Here is a 23,057-nt window from a genome sequence, read left to right as displayed (position 1 = left end):
TGTCCTGGGTGGCTGGAGTAGCACTCAGATGCACGTGCACTAATTCCAGGTCAGCAAGAAAGTTCCAAAGCACCCCTGACAAGACCCAAACTGACCCCTTTTAACTCTTGAGTGAAATGTTATTTTACTCACCCAAGAAACCACTGAAAATAAAGCTATTTCTCAAAGAGGAATCTAAATAAATGTCAGAAAAAGAATAATTCTCTCCAGGGCATCATTCTGAGCTTCCAGTTTGTTCTTATTGCTGTTTTTTAAATAATAATGCAGAGCATCAGTTGTGTTTTCCATTTCTAACCTCAATATAATTACATACACTAACACACATCCTAGTTCGTCTTTTCCTGCTGTGTTCTTTCCGCTTTCAGGAGTGTGGGAATCTTTATGGGAAATTTCCAATAACTCGAGTGTATCTTTGAGATAAGGTAAGCATAATGGGCCATGTAATGGGACAGAGGTGGCTGGTGGGGGGCACTTCTTTTGGGTCGAAGGAACAGAGATTTATCTGAGTAACTTCAGAAGGTGGCAGAAGAGAGAGGTGGTTACCATGTGCTGGCTAGAAACTGCAGCAGGGAAGTAGATTGAAAGCAACATCACTCTAGGAACCCACTCTCCTGCATTCCACTTCCTTCTCTGTGACTGACAGGCTTCCATCTATTTTCTCTACCAAAGAATTCCCTTTGCAACAGAGTACAGAAAAGCTATATCCAGAGCTTCATGACTCTGACTTTCCTAAGTAGCATCATTATGATGATTGTCTATAGCATGATTTAAAAGTTCACTAAATGTTTTTATATCTACTTTCTTATTCCTCAAAATACAACTTCTCTCACTCTTCATTTGAATTCATCTCTATTCTACTCTAAATTAATATATTATCTATGAGGATTCAAAATCTTCATGGAAAGCAATCTCCCAAAATCCAAGTTGCAAATCCTGGGCAAAATATCTATCTACACCCCTGAACTAAAATCAAAGTCAAATTTATTCTTCATATTCACTCTGCACTGCTCTTTTATTCATCATCATAACCATCACCTATAACCCTGGTTTTGCTGAAGTCATGGTCAAAGTACCATGTTGCTGAAGGATTGGAGACTTTGTGACTCAAACAATTGAACAGAGACTTGATGATCCCCTTTGATTCAGTTGCCATATGTCAGTGCTTCCTGTCTGCCCTGGAAGGCTGCACCTTTCTCAGAATCACCCATGTCCTGCTTTCTTTTCCTGTGTTGGGAATATGGCTTCCATCAGTCCCTCTGGGGAATGAGCTGCCCTTCTGTTGTGAAGCCTGTTTGCTTATCAACATTTCAGGGAGGTTTTTGTTAAGGAGTCAGGAGGAAGTGCTCATCCAGATAGCACATGTGTCTATTCTTTGTTGGTTGCAGTCACTGGGGCTTCAAAAGATGTTCAATACATTAGCAATGATCAGCTTCTTTAAGCTTTTTCAGGGTTGCCAAAGAACAGAAATGGCGGGAACTATTTCACATAATAGAAAAAACACAACCAGTCAACCAACAAAACACCTCACACAAATCAATTACAGAATTATTAGCAAGCAAGAGCAAACTTTTCAAGAGAGAAGTAGACTTAGTTAAGTCTTCATCTATATGCAAAGATTTGGAGGGAAATAAACCACAAATTTGTATTTCAGTTGCAATGTGATATTAGTATTTTGTTAGTCTTATACTTCTGTTTACATGTTGAAAATTATCCTAAGTACCCAAAACATGAATATGAATAGATTTCTTTATCATATTTGTAAGGCTACAGGGGCAATTCATGAGCAAAACAGATACAATAAATTCATATGTTATATTTTCCACAAGGAAAGTCATCTTAGATTTCATTGTAATTCTCTTAAAATAATTCCAAAAATACAACCAAGTCTGTAAGAATTGAGGTTAGAGTGAAAGAAGTCACTAAAGCACCAACCTTTAAGTGGTTATTTCTATTCTTCCATGTCTAAAGGCATCCAGGAAGAACATTTCTCACCAGCCAGAAGCCAGATGAAAGGGCATGCTAAGTATCCTTATGGCTTCCCAAAACTCTGAGATATATTCTTTCATTTATTCCCCCTTTTTTAAAAAGTTATAAAATAACATCAGTGTAAGAATGTTTCATAATGTACTACCTGGGATGAAAAACAACCCAAAATACTCTTCCATAGAAAAGCCTATAGAATATATCCTAAAACCCCAAATTAGGCCCTTTAAATGGATAGCCCATCTACAGACCTTTTGTGAAGCAATTTTGTCCATAAAGAAAAATAATCATTTTCTCTATGATCTCTTGAGTAGGGTGACTCTTCTTGGTGCTCCCATTGTCAACTGGGTTTACCTTTATCATCGCTGTAGTTGCTGATTGCTCTCCCAGAGATTAACAAAAAGCTAATTCCAAGTTGTAGTGGCCAGAAAACAAACATGCATAAATGATTTTCCAGGGAAGTAAAGGTGTCTAATGCATCAATTATTGAGAAATATATATAATATTTTGTGTTACAAGTGCTATACTCTACACCCATTAGTCAGTTCTACAATTACATGTACATTTTACATAAATCACTATTTAACAAAAATAAGCATGATACAAATGTCAAAGCTATTGCTTTGTCCTCAAAAATCCACATTTGGGAAAATAATTAGCTTGCACATGGGAGGGATGAAAAAGAACAATGGGAGATTAACTAATGGGGATATAATACTGACTTACAAGAGAATCTCTGGACCCAGTAACTCTGCTTCTTCAAAATTTTCAACTAAGGAAACAATTAAAAGAAGTTTCTTTATAAATATTCTCTTGCAGTATTACTTTCAATAATAAAAGTTTGAGAACAACTTAAATGTTCAACAGACGAGATTGATTAGGGGAAAATGGGGGCAACTTTACAGAATCTTAGCAACCATTAAAATTGAAAATTATAAAAAAGGAGCAGTGAAACAGCCACACTAAAATATGGCATCTCTTTCCTCACTGGAACTATTTAAAATTCATATGTGATTTTGTACAAGGCCTGGAGAGAAAGTGAAAAACTTGAAAAGAGTAAATTTGTTATAGTAGTGGAGGTTTATATATATATAACAACATATATATAAATATATAAATAACATATATGCAAATCTATATATATAAATATATATATATTTAATTTGGCACTCTTGTTATATCCTAGTGTATTAGTTGAACTAAAGAAAGTGTAAACTTAAAATTTGTTAGAAAGCCTAAGATAACAAGAAATAAATTGACAGATATCAGGAGTTATAGGAGGCCAACACCTGAGACCCACATGATGACTGTACACAGTCAATGGTTAATGTGAAGAATGAAATCTTCCATCCCAACTGGACTGGGCAGAGAGAGCCTTTGGGTGAGAGTCCTTCGCTTACCTCTGTGCTTAATGACTTTTTCCTTGAATCCCAAGGTTATGGTTTAGTTTTTTGCCTTGAACTTGTTTGTCCTCTTTGTCATGACAATGTTCTCCTGTGAAGATTGCACAGTCTCTTCTGTTCCCACTTCCAAACTGCAATACCTTGCTAGAGGAAGTCCCTGAATTGGGTGGAAGTGAACACTGCTGGCTCACACTATCTAAATACAATGGGGCTATCAATATGAATATGGATATTATCTCTGTTGATTTTCTAGTCCATCAAAACTATTGTTAAGTATCTTCTTCATTCTGTAAAATAAGAGACATACATGCCTTTGAGAGTGTGGTACGGTGGTAGGAGGATGGTTTTGCAGTCAGACAGACCTGAGGTCAGTTTCTGGTTCTCCATTTATTATCATGTGAACTCCAACAAGGTACTTACCCTGTGAAAGCCTCAGTGTTCTCCCACAAAAAGGTACGACAATGCTCCTCTCCAACAGTGCTGCTCTGAGACTTAACTATAGTGCCTGGCACATGAAAGGGGTTTAGTAAATGGTATTATTATTATTAAAACACTGCCATCCAGGGGTGGGTGTTGGATAGGAAAGCATTCACAGCCAGAAGTTGAATGGATGGGAGGAAGCTTGAAAGGAGTGTAAGGCAATCCAAACTTTTCAGGCATGAGTGGTTGGAGAGGGCTGTTCTTGCCACTAAGACAAACAAATACATGAATACAAAGTTGTAATTTTGGAAGAGCTGGTAGTAGGTTTTTATTTTCTTAGTGACCCATTCCATTTTTACTCTCCTTCTCTCTTAGAAGAAAAGGTGTCTAGCTTCCTTGAAGTCCTTTCTTCGTGATCGAAGCTCCTGCTCTCCCTTCCTCCTTCAACTCTCCCTTGTTTCCATGACCTCTGGTCCTCCCTATCAGCTGACAAGCCCTATGCCTGCCTCTTTCATGTACACATTCCCTGTGCTGAGGACAGCACATGTGGCTCTTCAATGCTAGCTACCATGTTTTCCTTTTCACTCTAAGGCTTCTAGCATGACTTGTTTTTCTAAACTCTGCCACATCTCCGTTATCCTCTCGCAACTTAACTCCCTGCATCTGATGTCTACTATCATGACTAATCTAAAATTGTATTTTCTCAAAGTTCCATCCATGACTTTCTTTTCTTTGGATTCACATCTTAATCTATATTTTCCTTGGTGTACATCCTTGATGTAGGACATGTTTTGATACTGCCGTCTTCCTAAATGTTTCTCCTCATAGTCACTTCTATATTCATCGGCATTTTCCCCTCTGTTCTCTTTCCTTCAGCTAAACACTCTCCAATAGCTACGTAGTTAAGAAAATGTGTTGTAGCCAAGAACATTCTATTTGTATTTTCTTTGACCTTGCAGCCTGGGCTTCTCTAAACTTTAATTTTCCCATCTATAAAATGGGGTTAATTATCATACAACTGTTGTGAGGTTTAAACAAGGTAATCGTCAGCACAGGGCTTTATACACAGAAGCCATTGAACAATGCTATTTGTCTTGCTGTTATTCTCTTTTTTTCTTTCTTTTTTTGGGGGGTGGGACAGAATCTTGCTCTATTGCCCAGGCTGGAGTGCAGTGGCACGATCTTGGCTCACTGCAACATCCACCTCCTGGGTTCAAGCAATTCTCCTGCCTCAGCCTCCCGAGTAGCTGGGATTAGAGGGGCACACCACTACACTCGGCTAATTTTTGCATTTTTAGTAGAGATGGGATTTCACACATTGGCCAGGCTGGTCTGGAACTCCTGATCTCAGGTGATCTGCCTGCCTCGGCCTCCCAAACTGCTGGGATTACAGGCATGAGCCACTGCGCCCGGCCAGTTGTTCTCTTTTTAAAAAATTAGATTATAAAAGAGTGCTTGGGCTTGGAATTTCCTTGCTTAGGACTGGAAACACTTGGCACTCTCATGAAACAATTTTACCTGTTCTTGGGAACAGTGAGACTAATTAGTCAATTATGATAATTTCTTTTAGGCAATATTTACAATATTTCCTTAAAGATACTACAGTTGAATGAATAATATCTAAACATTTATAATTAAATTTCCTTTGCTTAGGGGTCATGGTCACTTGCTCTTTATGTCACCCATCTCCTTGGACAGATGAGAAAGAAGCTTATCTCTCCTTATGCCAAATAAGGCAGTGATATGTTGTTGATCTTTTTCCCTACAAAACCACAAATAGCAACCTGGCAAACATAATTAAAATTTAGATAAGCCCTCTTTAGGTTAGAATTGATACTTTGTTTGTTCCAAACTCTAAACTTGACTCTCAGCCATAGTCAAGAAATCTCTTTCCTGTGCTCTCAACCACGAAATGAGCAACATCAGCACTGGCTTTTGGGATTATCAAAAGGTGGAAGATTCAGAGGTTCAGATTGAGTGTACTGGAGGCATTAGGGAAAATATCTGGATTTTGGTCAGAATTGTTTCTGTTGAGGCATGGGTTGGGAGAAAGACTGTGAAACCCATTATGAGTTTTGTGTCTTTGAGGTATATAGCTCATTGAAATAAAAATTCTTACTTCAAACTATACTACAAGGCTACAGTAAGCAAAACAGCATGGTACTGGTACCAAAACAGAGATATAGACCAATGGAAAAGAATAGAGCCCTCAGAAATAATACCACATATCTACAATCATCTGATCTTTGACAAACCTGACAAAAACAAGAAATGGGGAAAGGATTCCCTGTTTAACAAATGGTGCTGGGAAAGCTGGCCAGCCATATGTAGAAAGCTGAAACTGGATCCCCTCCTTACACCTTATACAAAAATTAATTCAAGATGGGTTAAAAACTTAAATTTTAGACCTAAAACTATAAAAACCCTAGAAGAAAACCTAGGCAATACCATTCAGGACATAGGCATGGGCAAGGACTTCATGTCTAAAACACCAAAAGCAATGGCAACAAAAGCCAAAATTGACAAATGGGATCTAATTAAACTAAAGAGCTTCCGCACAGCAAAAGAAACTACCATCAGAGTGAACAGGCAACCTACAGAAAGGGAGAAAATTTTTGCAATCTACTCATCTGACAAAGGGCTAATATCCAGAATCTACAAAGAACTCAGACAAATTTACAAGAAAAAAACAAACAACCCCATCAAAAAGTGGGCGAAGGATATGAACAGACACTTCTCAAAAGAAGACAGACACTTCTCAAAAGAACAGACACTTCTCATGCAGCCAAAAGACACATGAAAAAATGCTGATCATCACTGGCCATCAGAGAAATGCAAATCAAAACCACAGTGAGATACCATCTCACACCAGTTAGAATGGCGATCCTTAAAAACTCAAGAAACAACAGGTGCGGGAGATGATGTGGAGAAATAGGAACACTTTTACACTGTTGGAGGGACTGTAAACTGGTTCAACCATTTTGGAAGACAGTGTGGCAATTCCTCAAGGACCTAGAACTAGAAATACCATTTGACCCAGCCATCCCATTACTGGGTATATACCCAAAGGATTATAAATCATGCTGCTATAAAGACACATGCACATGTATGTTTATTGCAGCACTATTCACAATAGCAAAGACCTGGAACCAACCCAAATGTCCAACAATGATAGACTGGATTAAGAAAATGTGGCACATATATACCATGGAATACTATGCAGCCATAAAAAATGATGAGTTCATGTCCTTTGTAGGGACATGGATGAAGCTGGAAACCATCATTCTCAGCAAACTATCACGAGGACAAAAAACCAAACACGGCATGTTCTCACTCATAGGTGGGAATTGATCAATGAGAACACTTGGACACAGGAAGAGGGACATCACACACTGGGGCCTGTTGTGGGGCGGGGGGAGGGGAGAAGGATAACACTAGGAGATATACTTAATGTAAATGATGAGTTAATGGGTGTGGCACACCAACATGGCACATGTATACATATGTAACAAACCTGCACATTGTGCACATGTACCCTAGAACTTAAAGTATAATAATAAAAAATAAAATAAATAAAATAAAATAAAATTCAAAAGTTGCCTGGGCTTTATAAGGGAGATGTCCCTAAAGAGGTAGACCCAAGCACAAATCCTCAAAGACCTCATTTGTTTCCAAATATCTTCAAATATTGCCTTATTTAGACATCTTCTGAAACTTTTTCTCTGGAAAGGTTGGAGGTTTATCTAGACACAGTTTGCTACAGTGATGATGTCGCACGTGTTTCACTGTCTATATGAACTCAACACTCTTGCCCTCTTCCCTTGTTGCAGATGAACCAGCTTCATAAAGAATGCCCCCATTTGTTCAGTCCTCCAGCTCTGAAACCTCACAGTCACCATTAACTCCTTGTTTTCTTTCTTCTAAAGCCCAAACTGTATCAGTCCCCAAATCCTCTTGACATTATCATTGAGATCCTGTTATTTATCTTCGGTTTCTTCTGTCTTTAACTTAATTCAGATCCTTTTGTGTCACTGTATGTCTGGAGAACAATGAAAGCCTCATAACTCTCTTACCTCACCAATCCATCTTGCAGGAATAATTGTGCTAAGAGATTGCTTTTCATCATCTTTGACCTTTCAAAGACCCTATATTTTCAGAGTGAAGACCAGACTGACACTAGAGTCTTCCACCAGCTGGTTCAGACTATCATTGCAAACTCACACCTCTCACAACTCTGATGCATAAATTCTGTTTTCTATTCAAACTTGTACCAAAACCTGCTTTGTAGACTCTATACAATACACTAAGAAAAACAGCTCTTCTTGTCTCTGCCTTTGAACTATTGCCCCTTCTCCAGAGCCTAATTCAAATTTCATCTTTTCTGTGTTACTGCCCTAATTGTTCAGCCAGATGTTTTTCCTACAATTTTTTAATACTTTCTGTAATAGTCTGTTCTCACACTGCTGAGACTAAGCAATTTGCAAAAGAAAGAGGTTTAATGAACTTACAGTTCCACATGGCTGGCGGAGGCCTCACAATCATGGTGGAAGGCAAAGAGGAACAAGTCACATCTTACATGGATGGCAGCAGGCAAAGAGAGAGCTTGTGCATGGGAATTCCTCTTTAAAAAACCATCAGATCTTGTGAGACTTATTCACTATCTTGAGAACAGCATGGGAAAGACTAGCCCCCATCTACAACGTGGGAATTCAAGATGAGATTTGGGTGGGGACACAGCCAAACCATATCACTTTCTATACCGTTAATACATTTTTCAAGCATGTCAGTTTCTTTTCTCCATAGAATCTTTAACTTCCTTGATGATAAGGCCTACATTTTATACCTTTTGCAGTCCCTCCAATGGTCTGGCATAAGGACTTGTGCACGACATTAAAGATATTGTTGATTGATAGCAGTAGAGTAGGTGCTTGCATTCCAAAAGATGACTGAAAACATTAGAGTAGATGGATAATTACTCACATCAGAAAAAGCCAAGTTTGGAATGTGAAGAGTCAACTACCACTTAATCAGGGTTGTTGCATATGACAGGATAGGTTGTGCACAACTTCAACAACTGTGCATAGCAGCACAACTACTTACCCCAGAGGTCAGAGCTGTAGGTGTTGATACAAACTTGTAAGAGTCCATGAATTGGATGCGTCCTGTGAAATTCATTCTATGCAACTTACAAAATCTGGATGTGTCAGAGTCCTCACCTGTAAGTGGAGAATGCACATAAATGACAACTGTTGCACAACAGTTGTTACCAAACTGTCAAGGGGCATTTTTTTGTGTGCACAAACATCACACTATATAATTTTCTATCCTCAAAATTGTATTTTTCACGGAAAATGATTCAGCCACTATGGGAATGAGTCTGGCAGTTTTTCAAGAAGCTAAACATAAAATTACCATATGACCTAGCAATTCTGCTTGTAGGTATATATCCAAAAGAACTGAAAACAGATACTCAAATACACATATACACGTGTTCCTGGCAGCACAATTTACAAGAACTAAAAGATGGAAACAACAGTGTCTATCAATGAATAAACAAACTAATTGTGACATATACATATAATAAGATATTTTTAACCATAAAAATAAATGAAGTACTGATACATGCTATGATATGGATTAAACTTTGAAACAATATGCTAAGTGGAAGAAGCCAGACCCAGAAGTTCACATATCGTATGGTTCTATTTATATGAAATACTCAAAATAGGCAAATCCATAGAGACAGTAAGCAAATTGGTGTTTTGCAGGGGATAAAGAGGGCGATGATGGGGAATAATTATTTAGTAGGTATAAGGTGCCCTTTTTGGGGTGGTTAAAGATATTTTGGGACTAGATTAAAGGGGTGTTCACATATAATTGTGAGTGTACTAAATGACACCGAATTGTTAACTTTAAAATGGTTAATTTTATGTGAATTTTGCCTCAATTAGAAACATGATGCTCCTTATTACTATGCAACATATTCATTATACTCATTGCTTTTTTAGTGTGTTTCCAGCATTACACTGTAAAGAAAAACAGTAAATAAATAAAACACTTTCCCTGCCATCAAAGGTTTTTGAAACCATTTGGGAAGTAAGTCCTAATCAAAGCAATTGGATAATGATACAAAACAGACTGTAAAAAGATAGTACCATTAGCATCTGAGAAGGGTTTGCTTACCTTAATTCCTCCCCGGGTTTTCCAGGTAGCTTTTGAACCCGGGCCAGTCACTTGGTGTCTCTTAGTTAACAGAAAGAAAAGACTGAATGTGACAATCTCTAGGATTACTACTGGGTTAAAAAGGATTGGGAGATTTTAAAGGTGACACTGTATGGCAGAGATAATATACGTTATGAGGAGCAAATTTCTGGAAAACATATGAGTGGCAATAGTCCCCGGTAAAAACTTCAGAGGATAGTTGAAAGGGCGGAGGAGGTCGTCTTTAGCCTAGAGGACAGCATTGGAAAGGTTGCTATTGCCATGCTACATGTATGTGCAGAGAACCTAAAAATATTTTTAATATTGAACTAATATGAGAGATTATATTTTCTGTAAAAAAAAAGTATATTCTTAAGTTATAGCTAAGTCACTCACAGATTATCTTCTATCCAAGTTATCTAAGGGCACATTCTTCCCCATAAGTGAGACCCAACCATATAAAAATATGGTGTCTATAATAAAATCATTAGCACCCCAATAGAAAACACATTATACTTAATAATAATGACAGTTAAATTTCACCACATATGAAATGAAGTTCCCAATTGTGAATTTTGCCCGGTTTTATCCTCTGGCAGTTTGGATTTAATGAACCAAAGTTGGGATGAGTAAGATTTAGGTGTGGAAGCATGGAAGGATTCATCTTTCATACTAACTATATATTACCAACCTCAAATCTATCAGTTATTTCATTCTGTATATAAATCACACAAAACAAACTTCTCCTTAAGCAATAATTACACTAACGCCTTAAATAGACATTTTCTCAACATCTCTAGAATAAATGCATTATTTCTAAGGATAGTAAAATGTCTGATGGAAGGCTACCAGGATTGCTGCACGACTTTGCATTCCCCAACACCATGTTACAGAGAAGAGGACCTGGATTTTCTTCTTTCACATTCTTTTATGATACATGAATACTCTTTGAAAGGTGCTCTCCTTATCGCATTTCATCCGCTATGTAAATTGCCAAACTGCAAGTCTGCTTGTCTGAGAGTGTTTTATAAACCACCATTGTTTATACATGTCACGGATGAGTTTCGCTTTTGTGGCTTGGAATGTTACTTATTTGAAAAAAGTGTTGCTCTCCAACTGAAGTGCCCTCGCTTCTCCTTTCTCCAAGTGGAGTGGGGTGTGACAACGGAAGGGAGGAAGTAGACTGAGCAATTCTTCATCCGGCGAGAGCCACTTCCGGTCAGAACATCAATGACCGCCATTTGAATCAACAAAAGGTAGGAAATATCACTTTGAGTTTTGGAGAGGATGAATTTTCTTAGTTGCAAAACTTGGAAGGCTGTGATTACCTGTGGCCAGATTGACATACAACCCTCTTCGCATCCTCCCTCCAGAAGCCCCTTCACACACATATCCACTGATAACACGCCCAGGCAGAGAGGGGACCCTAAACAAATTGCCCCAGCCATTGCCTCTGGCTCCTCGGGTGCTGTGGCTGCAAGTACACCTTTCAGAAAAGCAAGCAGAGATTTATGTTCCTTTTCACACCTTCTTCAACAATCTTCCATAGCAGAATATTTGGGAATGGGAACAAGTACAGTAGCAAAAAAAGAAAAAAAAACTGTTTATGAATAATGGAACATTTCAAATCCATCTGGTTTCTGAGACATTTTTTAGTTTCTCACTACAGCCAATTATATAGCATGCTTGAGTGAGAACTGGTTCTATCCTGAGGCTCATTCTGCTCTCAAATTTCTACATTGATAGTTGCTACCAACCTCTGAGGTTGGTAGCCATATGGTAGTCCAATATGGTACTTTATACTCTACTTGTTATACAGTAGGTGGTATTCTGGTGAACATAAATCCACATTGTAGTAGGCATCATAAAGGGAGACCCAGGGTGGGGAAGCTGGAGGGCCTTCCCAGATTTTGGCAACATGCAATAGTTTCCCTTTTTATTTTAAGGATGCTGGGGAATTATTTCCATAGTTTTTCCTTTTGCTGCCTATGTATATCCAGTGTGTCCCTGAGTAAATGACGAGAGCCCATGAGAAAGATAGGGAAAAATATTTTGGTTTTGGGAAAAGGCATTTCGTTCATTCTATTCTTCAATCATCTTGCATTTCTATAAACTTTTATTATGAAATATTTGAATTTATAAATGCATACATATGTACTATTTTTTTCAATTTGTATGTTTCAACTTATAATACTTATATGTATTTCAATTTATATATTTCACTACATAAAAGTAGAGCTAATACTATTATTGAACCTTTGTATATGTCCATATATATCTTCAAAAGACCACTGTTGAAAAATAAATTTAATATCATTGCTTCTAAAATTTTATATCAGTAATGCTTTATCATCACTAAATATCCAGTCAATTTACAGAGTAATGAGGACTTTATATTTGCCTATTAAATAAGCAGTTTTCTTGTCATCTAAGGCCTCTCTAGATGACTCACTAGAGACTACTATGATTATACATTTCTACAGATAAGGGACTGAGGCTCTGAAAATGTAAATACATTGCCCCAACTTGCAAGGTAAACAAGGAACAGAGTGCAGCTCAACCTCAAATCTCTGCCCCTCAAGTCTGTTGCATTAAACTGCTTTGCCGGGAGCTCTCTGGGTATAGCCTTAGCCTCAGAGAGGGAGGGCCATTGTGGACAGTCCCATGCAAACACAGAAGTTCCAACAACATTTGGCTGGCTCTATGTCTGTAGAACTGGACCCTCAGAAGGGCTGTGAATATGCATTGAATACACATGATGCATTTATATGCGTGGTGTATGGGTTGAAGTTTAACCTTGCCACAGGAGACAATGAGGTTTTGCAGTCCTTCTTCAGTGACTGTAGCCTTCTCTGGCTTATTCTCAAGTCCACTCTCTTTTCCTCTTATTTTTGCCACTAAATTACAAATCTTTCAAGGCAGAAATATATTTTAAATGTTAGCGTACTTCTCCCCATTGGCCAGCACTATATGTTATATGTAGAAGTGAGAGGTGAAGCCTGCTGGACTTCCTGGGTGGAGTGGGGACTTGGAGAACTTTTCTGTCTTGCAAGAGGATTGTAAAATCCACCAATCAGCACTCTGTAGCTAGCTAGAGGTTTGTAAAATGCACCAATCAGTGCTCTGTAGAAACACACCAATCAGCGCTTTGTGGCCAGGTAGAGGTTTGTAAAATGGACCAATCAGCACTCTGTAAAATGGACCAATCATGAGGACATGGGTGGGGACAAATAAGGAAATAAAAGCTGGCCACCCCAGCCAGCAGCAGCAACCCACTCGGGTCCCTTCCATGCTGTAGAAGCTTTGTTCTTTCACTCTTCACTGTAAATCTTGCTGCTGCTCACTCTGGCTCTGCACCACCTTTAAGAGCTGTAAGACTGTGAGGGTCCGGTCAGCTGCTTCATTCTTGAAGTCAGTGAGACCACAAACCCACCAGAAGGAACCAACTCCGGACACAGAGGGACTAGATAATACTGGCTGAATGAAGGAATATGAACAAGGCCACTTGTAAGTATTGTAAACTCACCATTAACCATTTTAGGTAACATGTATCTAAATTTCATTCCAAACAGCCTATAATAGATTATGTAATATGTGTAATAGCTCCCCAAGCTAAACTGAACAAGACAGTAAAAATGTAGAATATTTAATACCATATTCCAAGTCACAGTCCAATGAAGGATGGCGTATCTGAACAAGTAAGTGATTTTTTTTTTTTTTTTTGAGACGGAGTCTCTCTCTGTCACCCAGGCTGGAATGCAGTGGCGGGATCTTGGCTCACTGCAACCTCTGCCTCCCAGGTAGAGGTTCGAGCAATTCTCTTGCTTCAGCCTCCAGAGTAGCTGGGACTACAGGTGCACGCCACCATGCTTGGCTAAGTTTTTGAATTTTCAGTAGAGACGGGATTTCACCGTGTTAGCCAGGATGGTCTCGATCTCCTGACCTCATGATCTGCCCACTCTTGGCCTCCCACCATGCTGGGATTACAGGCATGAGCCACTGCGCCCAGCTTGAATTTTGGATTTTCTGCATGTCTGTACTCTGACCTTAGCACAGAGCATCCCAATCTGCTTTAACTAACTATGTGGTTTCCCATGGCTGCTTCAACAGGAAGATCTGAGTGGTTTTATGTGTCTGGAGGCTTTCATTTCTCCATTGATTAGTAAATGTTAAGCAGCAGAAAATGATTAACCCACAACTTCATGTATCATTGAACAGTATTTTAATTCAAGTGTATCAAAGAAGTATTCATGTTCTCTAGTTTTTACATTTATATTAGATTTAATGTCTTTCATATTTATGGGGTGCCAGATACTTGTGCAGTTGTGATTTCCCTGTTCATTAAAAGGGGTTTATACTGTTTTATTTCAAAACTAAGGAAACCGAGATGTGTAAAGATTGATTGGATCAAAGTGGCCTCAGCTGAGTGTGTTGAGCTGGATCTCATACCAGCATCTCTGACATTTTAACTTGTACTCTTCCCTCTTTAGGAATCCCTACTCTTTGGGCTTCTCCAGTAAAGTAGATTCACTAGTATAAGAATGAGAGGCATCTATGTTCTCTAATTTCTAAAGGTGATTTCTATCTTAAAAATAATAATTAGATTGAAGCACCCGGATACCTTCTCAACCATCATCTTACATGTAAAGTTCCTGATATAGAGCTCAGCACATTGTCATTCTCACAAATGGCAGGTAACTAAAATAATGTGTAAGTGCCTATTCGCTTCATTTCCTCATCTTTAGTGGTGGGCAAAAGGAGCTACAAGGGAAAGAGAGAACAGTTTTTCACCTCCTTATTCAACCTTTTAAGCAAGTCTGCCTAGGGATCATATGCTTGCAGGAGAATTGCTATTCCTCTGTATGCATGAATTTTAGCACAATCCCTCAATGAGCTAGGCTCACCAAGTTTAATTCATTTAACACTCCAATACTAGCAAAATTTGTTAAGATTTTCTTGCTTGGTATTTGTGGAAATTGGTGAGGGGGAAAAAAAGGAAGAACAAATAGCTCTGGGCAAAACCAGGCATCTGAGAACAGATGGTGTGCAAGCTTCTACCGCTGAGCATAGCTGACAAACCGTAACAGTGACCTGTTCCGACACACAACTACTGGGAGTTTCGTGAGTGAGAATTCCCAGCAAAGCCAAAATCTTCCCGAGTGACCTTGACTTCATTTTGTCATAACACCACTTAGACACATCTTTACTGGTGGCATTATGGGATAACAGCAATGTAAAAGCCCTTTTTAGTGTAAATACTATAGGAAATATGTGGCCCTATCATGCTATAGAGAAGATATAGATATTGATACAATCAAAACAGATCTGCAGTGACCTGAGGTATTCAGGCATTAGTCTGATCCCAAAAGGATTTTCACAAGTTTGGGAAAATCACAAGTCCTTAGTGACTGTGTATTCAGCCTCCATCTTTTACCCACCATTGCTCTCTTCCCTGAAAAAGTACAAAATCAGCCAAAAGTAGCAAAAAGAAACCATTTAACTTGGCCAAATAGCTCTTTTAAATCAGGGATGCAATTATTTTTTTCCAGTATTCTAATCTGGAAACCTTAAGGTCATTTGTTAGCCAGAATTTCCAATCTATGTTCCATATCCATTTTTGTCCTTTAATCCTAGGGATTATTTCTTTAACTGTCTCTCAAATCTGTGCCTTTCTGTCTTCCTCACTGTCAATCACACTTTTAATTCATACCCACATCATTTCAAACCTGGAATACTGTGACAGCCTCCCATCTGGTCTCTTTGTCCTGCATGTAGTGATCATATCCTGTAGCTGTGAGAACACTTTGAGAAACTTGTCTTCTCGGACCCCGTGTAGGTCCTCAGGGCCTCTGCCGATACCACAAACCCTCTCAGATAATGAGTTATTATCTTACTTTAGCCAATATATGATATAACCTAGCTATGTCTGTCGTATTAATTTCCACATATTTTCACATAGCCAAAAATCTTGTGGCTCAGTATCCCTCTACTTCAGTGCCTAAATTCAAAGCCTACCATAGATCAGACTTGTATAGGCACAGTTATTTATTCACTCAACAAATATTTATTGAGTCTGCTCTGTAAAAGGCACTGTGTTCAGTGCAAGGAATGTAGCAACGTACACGACATTGTCCCTTTCCCCATGGAGCTATGTCCTAGTGGGAGGAGACAGCCCATAAATGGATAAGTAAAATACATATACTGTATGATATTATGATAAATGTTGGAGAGGAAAACAGGGCAGGGAAAGCAGATCGAGAACGCCAGTGATCAGTGTGGTGTTGCAATTTGTAAAAGGGGAAGTAAAAGATTAGAAAGAGATGAGAGAGTAAGCCATGGCTGGCATTTGAGTAAAGAAAAGTTTACGCAGAGAGCATATCCATTGCACAGAGAATATCCATTGCACAGCCTTGAGGTCAAAGCACGTCACATCTTTTAAAAAGTATATTATTATTATAGCAAGAATACCTGGGAAGCTGGAGTGCAGGGAAAGAAAAGGATGACAACAGTAGAGGATATTGTTGGAGAAATGACAGAAGGCCACATCTTGTAGAGCCTTTAGGCCATTTCAAGGACTTAGGCTTTCCTGGAGCGGGCGGAAACCCACCATTACCAGGTTATAAGCAAATATGCAGCATGGGTCATTTAGATGCTGTTATTCCTAGACTGAATGGGAGCAAGGCTCAAAGAAGACAGTTTAGTTAGAATACAATGGGGAAAGTCCAGGTAATGATAATGATATCTTGTCCCAAGGGGGTAGCAAGCAATTACATTCTAGGTATGTTTTAAATATTGAACATAAAGGAATTGACACTGAACTGTATGTGAAGTGTGAGAGAAGAGTTCAGAATAGTGGCAAAAAAATGTAGAATGGTGGCATTACAGCTTGCTGAGATGGGAGAAGAGGTAAGAGCAGGTATGGGGCAGAAAATTAGCAATTTGGCTTTGTGTGTGCAAAGTTTGGTAAACTCACTGGATATCCCAATAAACATGATGAGTAGGCAGCTGGAGGTACAAATACAGAGTCCAGACAGTAGGCTAAAGATTTGTATTTGGAAGTCATTAGCAAATTGCTTTATAATGATTTCTAATTTGTGAATGAGCTGGAAATAAAGGTCATCAACTAAGAGTGAGAATGGGGAACAGTGGACTGGAAGTTTGAAGAGTTAGAAAGAATCATGGAATAGTGGTCCAGAATGGGTGCAGCGCACCAGCATGGCACATGTATACATATGTAACTAACCTGCACATTGTGCACATGTACCCTAAAACTTAAAGTATAATAATAATTAAAAAAAGAAAATAATAATAATAATAAAAGCAAGTTGCAGAAATAAAAAAAAAAAAGAAATAGTGGTCTATGAGAGCAGTGGAGTCAATAGATTAGGGCTGTGATATGATTTCCTGTGGCTGACTTGAGCTGATGATGATGTTTGTCTCTTCTGCATGTGAGTGCAGGCAGAGCTAACTGAGCGTACAATTTAACAACTTCCCTGACTTCTGTCCCAGAAAGCTCCAAAGATTTCTTGAGAATGCACACTCTCGCACGTCTCAAACCCTTTGTGTTTCTCTTTCCTACATACCTTTCATTTCTTGTGTTCTGCTATTTAAATCATAACCAACTTTTAAAGCCATTCTCATGTTATTCCTCTTTTATCAATTTTCTTTCTGACTTCACCTAGTATTTATTTATACCACCTATCATATATCCCAGAATTTTATTTAATAATTAATAGTAGAGTAATAGAGTGAAAAATTTTGGAGTAAAATAATCGGAATTAAATTTTGGCTATGTTACATGTTATCTGAGAGATCTAGGAAAGTCACTTAATGTCTTTAAACTCCAATTTATTCTTTTAAAGAATGAGAACAAATGCAAGAATCCTATTTCACAAAGTCCTAAGAATTTAATGAGAAGTGATCTCAAAATAGTTTGTAAATTATACAAGGTTAAATAAATTGAATATTGTATTATTCAATTTTATATTTTCCATAAATTATATTAATAAATTTAGTTTTATTTCCCAAAGTAGATTTTAAGGTCTTTAGCTATAAGGATTTCAGATCTATTTTATCTCCCACTACAACCAGCCTAGTAACTTGTCTTGCACAAAGCAGAAATTTAATAAACTTAAGTTATTAAATAAAACCTTAGCAAAAATAATTCAGTCATTTTAAGAATAAATTAGTAAAAATGAACATACTTTTAATGAAGGATTTCTACCCAGGAAATTCCAGAATTTACAATACAAACAGAATATAACCCACATATAGGTTAAGATTCTTTTAATTTGAGGTTGCCAGATTTAGCAAATAAACAAACAGGATGACCAGTTAAATTTAAATTTCAAGTAAACAAAAACTAATTTTCAGTACATATAATGTTTCATGCAATATTAGGGACATACCTATACTAAGACATTTTTCCTTCTGTTTATCTGGTTTTGAATTCATCTGGGTACTAGGGTTTGAATATTTGTCTTCTCCGAAACTTATGTTGAAATTTAATAGCCATTGTGATGATATTGAGAAGTGGGACTTTTGAGAGGTGTTTAGGTCACAAGGGTCCTTCTCTGGTGAGTAGACTAGTGTCGTGATTATGAGAGTGGGTTTGTTATCATGGGAGTGTGATCATCCCCTGTCTTGCTTTCTCTCTCTCCTGGTCTCTTGCCCTTCTGCCTTCCCCCAAGTAAGACATAGCAATAATGCCCGGTTAGATGTTGGCACCTTGATATTTGATTTTCCAGTGTCCAGAACCATGAGCCAGTACATTTCTATTTGTTATAATTGCCCAGGCTCTGGTATTTTGTTTCAGCAGGACAGAACAGACTAAGACACTGGACATACTCTATTTTATTTGGCAACCCTATAAATTTAGTTACAAATTAAAGGAATCCAACTCAAAGTAGCTTAGATCAAAAAAGAATAATTTAATGGACCATTTGTCCCAACTTTTGGCAGGGCAGGGAGTAAAGCAGCCTCTTGGTCAGTGGGGCAGAATGCGCAAATATCATCAGAAGTTTGGCTATTATTAACCTTTGCTTTTCTCTGTATGAGCTTCATTACCTCTGATAGTCTCATTCTGCCAGACACTTTGGGCTCACATCTTTCTAGAGCTGTCATCACACAAAATAAAGACTTTTTAAATAAGTTTAAATCACATAATCCCAGGCAATGTCTAGGTTGATTGACCAGGACCAGGTCACCTGTCCATCCCCCAGAGCAATGACTGTAGAGAAGGAAATGTGATCTTCAGATTGGAAAATGTTTCCACAACTAGACCATATCCTCTGATCATGGAGGTAGATGGAGGCATCATTTCAGTTCACATATCTGTATAAGGAAGGAGAAACTATTTCTCCAAAGCAGGGAGAAAGAGATTTCCCCCCAACAAAAAGAGAAGAGATTCAGAACAGAGAAAGTAATAAATATTCACTATTACTTGAAATGTGAACAAATGGATTTTCTTTTAACGTTCTTAAACTGACTTCTTTCCCTCATTTTGACTGACAACTTCATGGAAGTCTGGGTAATCTCTCCCACTGTGATATGTATGTAGGTACATGGCTCTATATTCTTGTGAGTCCTCACTGAAAACCTTGAATTAATTTTTGGATAGTTTTATACAACTTTAGATTCAAATCTCTCAGTCAAACTGTCCCAAGCTTTTATTCTTTTGCCTTGATAAAGTGCATTCCACATGAAATAAGAGGCCCATGATTCCTAATTTAGTAAGACAGGTTGCAGATCCTTTCTCAAATCTTTGTAACTGGTACTTGATAACTCTGCAAATAAATTCTAGAAAATATATGCAAGTCTAAGTGACCAGTTCATAATTTTATCTCCTGAGGAAGCTGGCCAGGCATTTTAGAATGTAATACATGAATTGCCCAGACTCTAAATTGAAAATGAGCATGTTTTAAACAAGTCCAGTGGAAAAGAATTAACAGTAGAACTAAAAGCACCATATGCTTATAACAGGAAAAGTCGCTCAGAGCAATATGCTATAATGATATAATTGAGTAAGGACCCAGTTGCATCAGGACAAAAGCTAAGAAGCAGTGAGTAAGTTAGGCCTGATAACTAATGATGCCTACTTAAATTTATATATCAAAAACAAGGAGACTCTTACTGCCTTTTATTTATATTATAGAACAAAAATATCCCTGGTTGGACTTCTGCTTTTAGTAATAATGTACTAGGCAATTTGGACTGGTGAGGATAACCAGAAAAGTCAGTTATATCTTCTCTTTGAAGATGCAAAATTGCTATCAGGACACTGAAAAGTGGCTAGGCCAGGATAAGGAGGAGGAAAGAGGTCCAGTGAAGAGGAGCCTGAGATTTGGAATCACTTTTCTCCTGGGGGAAGTTGCCATTCAGAGTGGGGCGGCTGAGAGGAGGAGAGATCATCAATGATTATGACTATCCAAGGAGACTAGAGAATCAGAAAACAGAGTCTGGAACTTGGTAAAGGGGGCCCAGATGAACATCCTTGTCTAAGCTGGTCCACAGAAGAATTCACAGCTTAGGAGGAAGAGTCAAGTGGATGTTGACAGGCCCTCACAGAAATTGCAGCTCAGCTTTGAATCTTCCCAACCAACAAATTGGATGAAGAAAATTGTGTTTTGATATTGCCTCCAGTACCTGGTAGAAACAACTGTTAATCATCTCTAAAGGAGGGGACATTATCCTAGCCCTTACACTGTTTCTACAAATAATTTTAAAACATAGCTTAAAGCACACCACAAAATTTCACCAGCTTATAAAAAAATAAAGTAACATGAAGAAAAGCCAGCAAAAACCTAAAGCATTACACAAAGCTTTCAAGAGCTTGAAGGACTGGAGCTATCAAACATAGAATTTAAAATATGCATGCCTACTATATACCAGGACATGGAACATAACCCACAGGTCAAAGAAAAAGTCAAAATGAGAACTAAAAAGATATCTGAAGCTGGGTGATAATAAAAAAGTATGATATCTAAAAACAATGAAAGACATCTAAAGCCATGCTTAAAGGAACATTTATAGCCTTAAATGCACACCTTGGTAAATAAGAAAGGCTGAAAAGTAATAAACTAAAAATTCATCTCAGGTTAGAAAGAGAACAAACCAACCCCAAAAGAAGTAGAAAAAATGAAATAATGAATATAAGAGCAAAAATTAATTAAAAATAAATACATCATAGAAAGAATCAACATAGCCAAAAGTTGTTCACTGGGAAAAAAAAATAACAAAATTGCTGTATTGTAATGAACTTGCTCAAGAAATATCTGAAAAGGAGCAAGTAACTTATATCAGAGCCATGACTACTAATCCTATGATAAAACGATTCAAGGATAAAAGAGGATAAAAGAAGATATTTTTGACAAAATTTGTGTTAATTTCAAAATTTAGATAAAAAGGCAAATTTCTAAAAAATTTATTTAGCAAAATAAATACAAAAATGAATGGGAACATTGACTAATACCACTACTTTTAGAAAAAAATTGAATCAATAACGTAAAATTCTCGCCTCAAGGAAAACTCTTCTATAAATTAATAATAAGGAAAAGGCAACCAATTAGAAAAATTGACACCAGCCTTGTAATGGGATTTCATAAAAGACTATGTCCATATGATCAAAAACATACAAAAGAGCACTCAATATTATCATGCGTAATAGAAACAAAATTAGAATCACGTATAATAGAAACGAAGTGATACTACTGAATATCTACCAGAATGTCTAAATTAAAAGAAGTACAAAAAACAGAAACACTGGCTGTGTGAAGCAATGCAAACACATCCAGGTATGTAAATTGGTTACATCCACTTTGGGAAAGTGTTTAACAATTTTTTCTAACATTGAGGATACGCATCTTGTATGATTTCTCAATTTGATTCCTAGGTATATACCCAGAAAAATGTGTTCAAATATCCACCATGAGACAGTGATATGGTTTGGCTGTGTCCCCACCCAAATCTCATCTTGAATTATAATCCCCATAATCCCCATGGGTTGAGGAAGGGACCGAGAGAGGTGATTGGATCATGGGGGCAGTTTTTCTCATGCTGTTCTTGTGATAGTGAGTGAGGTGTCATGACATCTAATGCTTTTATAAGGCAGTTTTTACTGCTCTTTCTCACACATGTAAGACATGCCTGCTTCCCCTCCCATCATGATTGTTAAGTTTCCTGAGGCCTCCCCAGCAATGTAGAACTGGGAGTCAATTAAACCTCCTTTGTTTATAAATTCCCAGTCTTGGGCAGTATCTTGGGTAGCAGCAGTGTGAGAACAGAATACAGATACAAGAAAGTTCATAGAGGCATCATTTTTAATAAACTTAAACTAAAAGCAACCCAAAAGTTTAACAATAACAGGATGGGTAAATAATTACAACCCTATAATAATGGAATATACAAAAAGATTAATGAACTACAGTTACCCACAGTAACTTAATGAATCTCTCAAGCACAATGGAGATAAATGAAGCCAGACACAATAAAATATAAAGTTTACATAAAGTTCAAAAGAAGGCAAGACTCAACTGCCATGTTTAAGGATGCGTATGTAGGTGGTCAATGTATTAAGAGACCAAATAAATAATTTTCTCAAAAGTCAGAAGTGTAGTGATCTTTGGAAGAAGGAATGGTGCTGTGATTGGGAACAGATTTGCTGGAGACAGGGTTTCTGGGAGCATTCTAACTTTTGACACAGTGCGGATTACACATGCATGTGTTGATAATAACTCATTGAACTCCTTTGTGTGTGTCATTGATACTTTTTTGTATGTGTTTTGTATTTACAATAATTAAAGCTTTAAGATAAGGTTAATATATAATATCTTCATGTATGCCATTATTCATATAAATATATAAAATAAGAATACAACAAGGTTTGTCAATCACTTGAAGCTTCTAAATTACTCATCAGATTGCCACAGGATCACAGAGCAGATAGCTAACAATCCTCTCCTCCACCCACACATTTCTAAAGAAAAAGAGAGCTTTTCTCTTTGCTCTCTCAGAAACTTGATAACATTTAGTCTCTCCTATTCTTTTCTTTCT

The 23,057-nt window shown here is 37.6% G+C and overlaps 1 long non-coding RNA gene across 1 annotated transcript in view; it reads left to right on the top strand.

The window, feature by feature from the left end:
* Positions 1–11,150: 11,150 nt before the first annotated feature.
* LOC129527293 (uncharacterized) overlaps positions 11,151–23,057 on the top strand; it is a 55,902-nt gene continuing 43,995 nt past the window's right edge. The window contains exon 1 of the long non-coding RNA XR_008672263.2: positions 11,151–11,263. This is a non-coding gene — a long non-coding RNA (uncharacterized lncRNA). The remainder of the gene's footprint in view (positions 11,264–23,057) is intronic.

The sequence above is a fragment of the Gorilla gorilla genome, chromosome 16 (genome assembly GCF_029281585.2).
Source record: "Gorilla gorilla gorilla isolate KB3781 chromosome 16, NHGRI_mGorGor1-v2.1_pri, whole genome shotgun sequence".
Taxonomy (NCBI): domain Eukaryota; kingdom Metazoa; phylum Chordata; class Mammalia; order Primates; family Hominidae; genus Gorilla; species Gorilla gorilla.
This window is presented reverse-complemented; position numbering and strand designations above follow the sequence as displayed.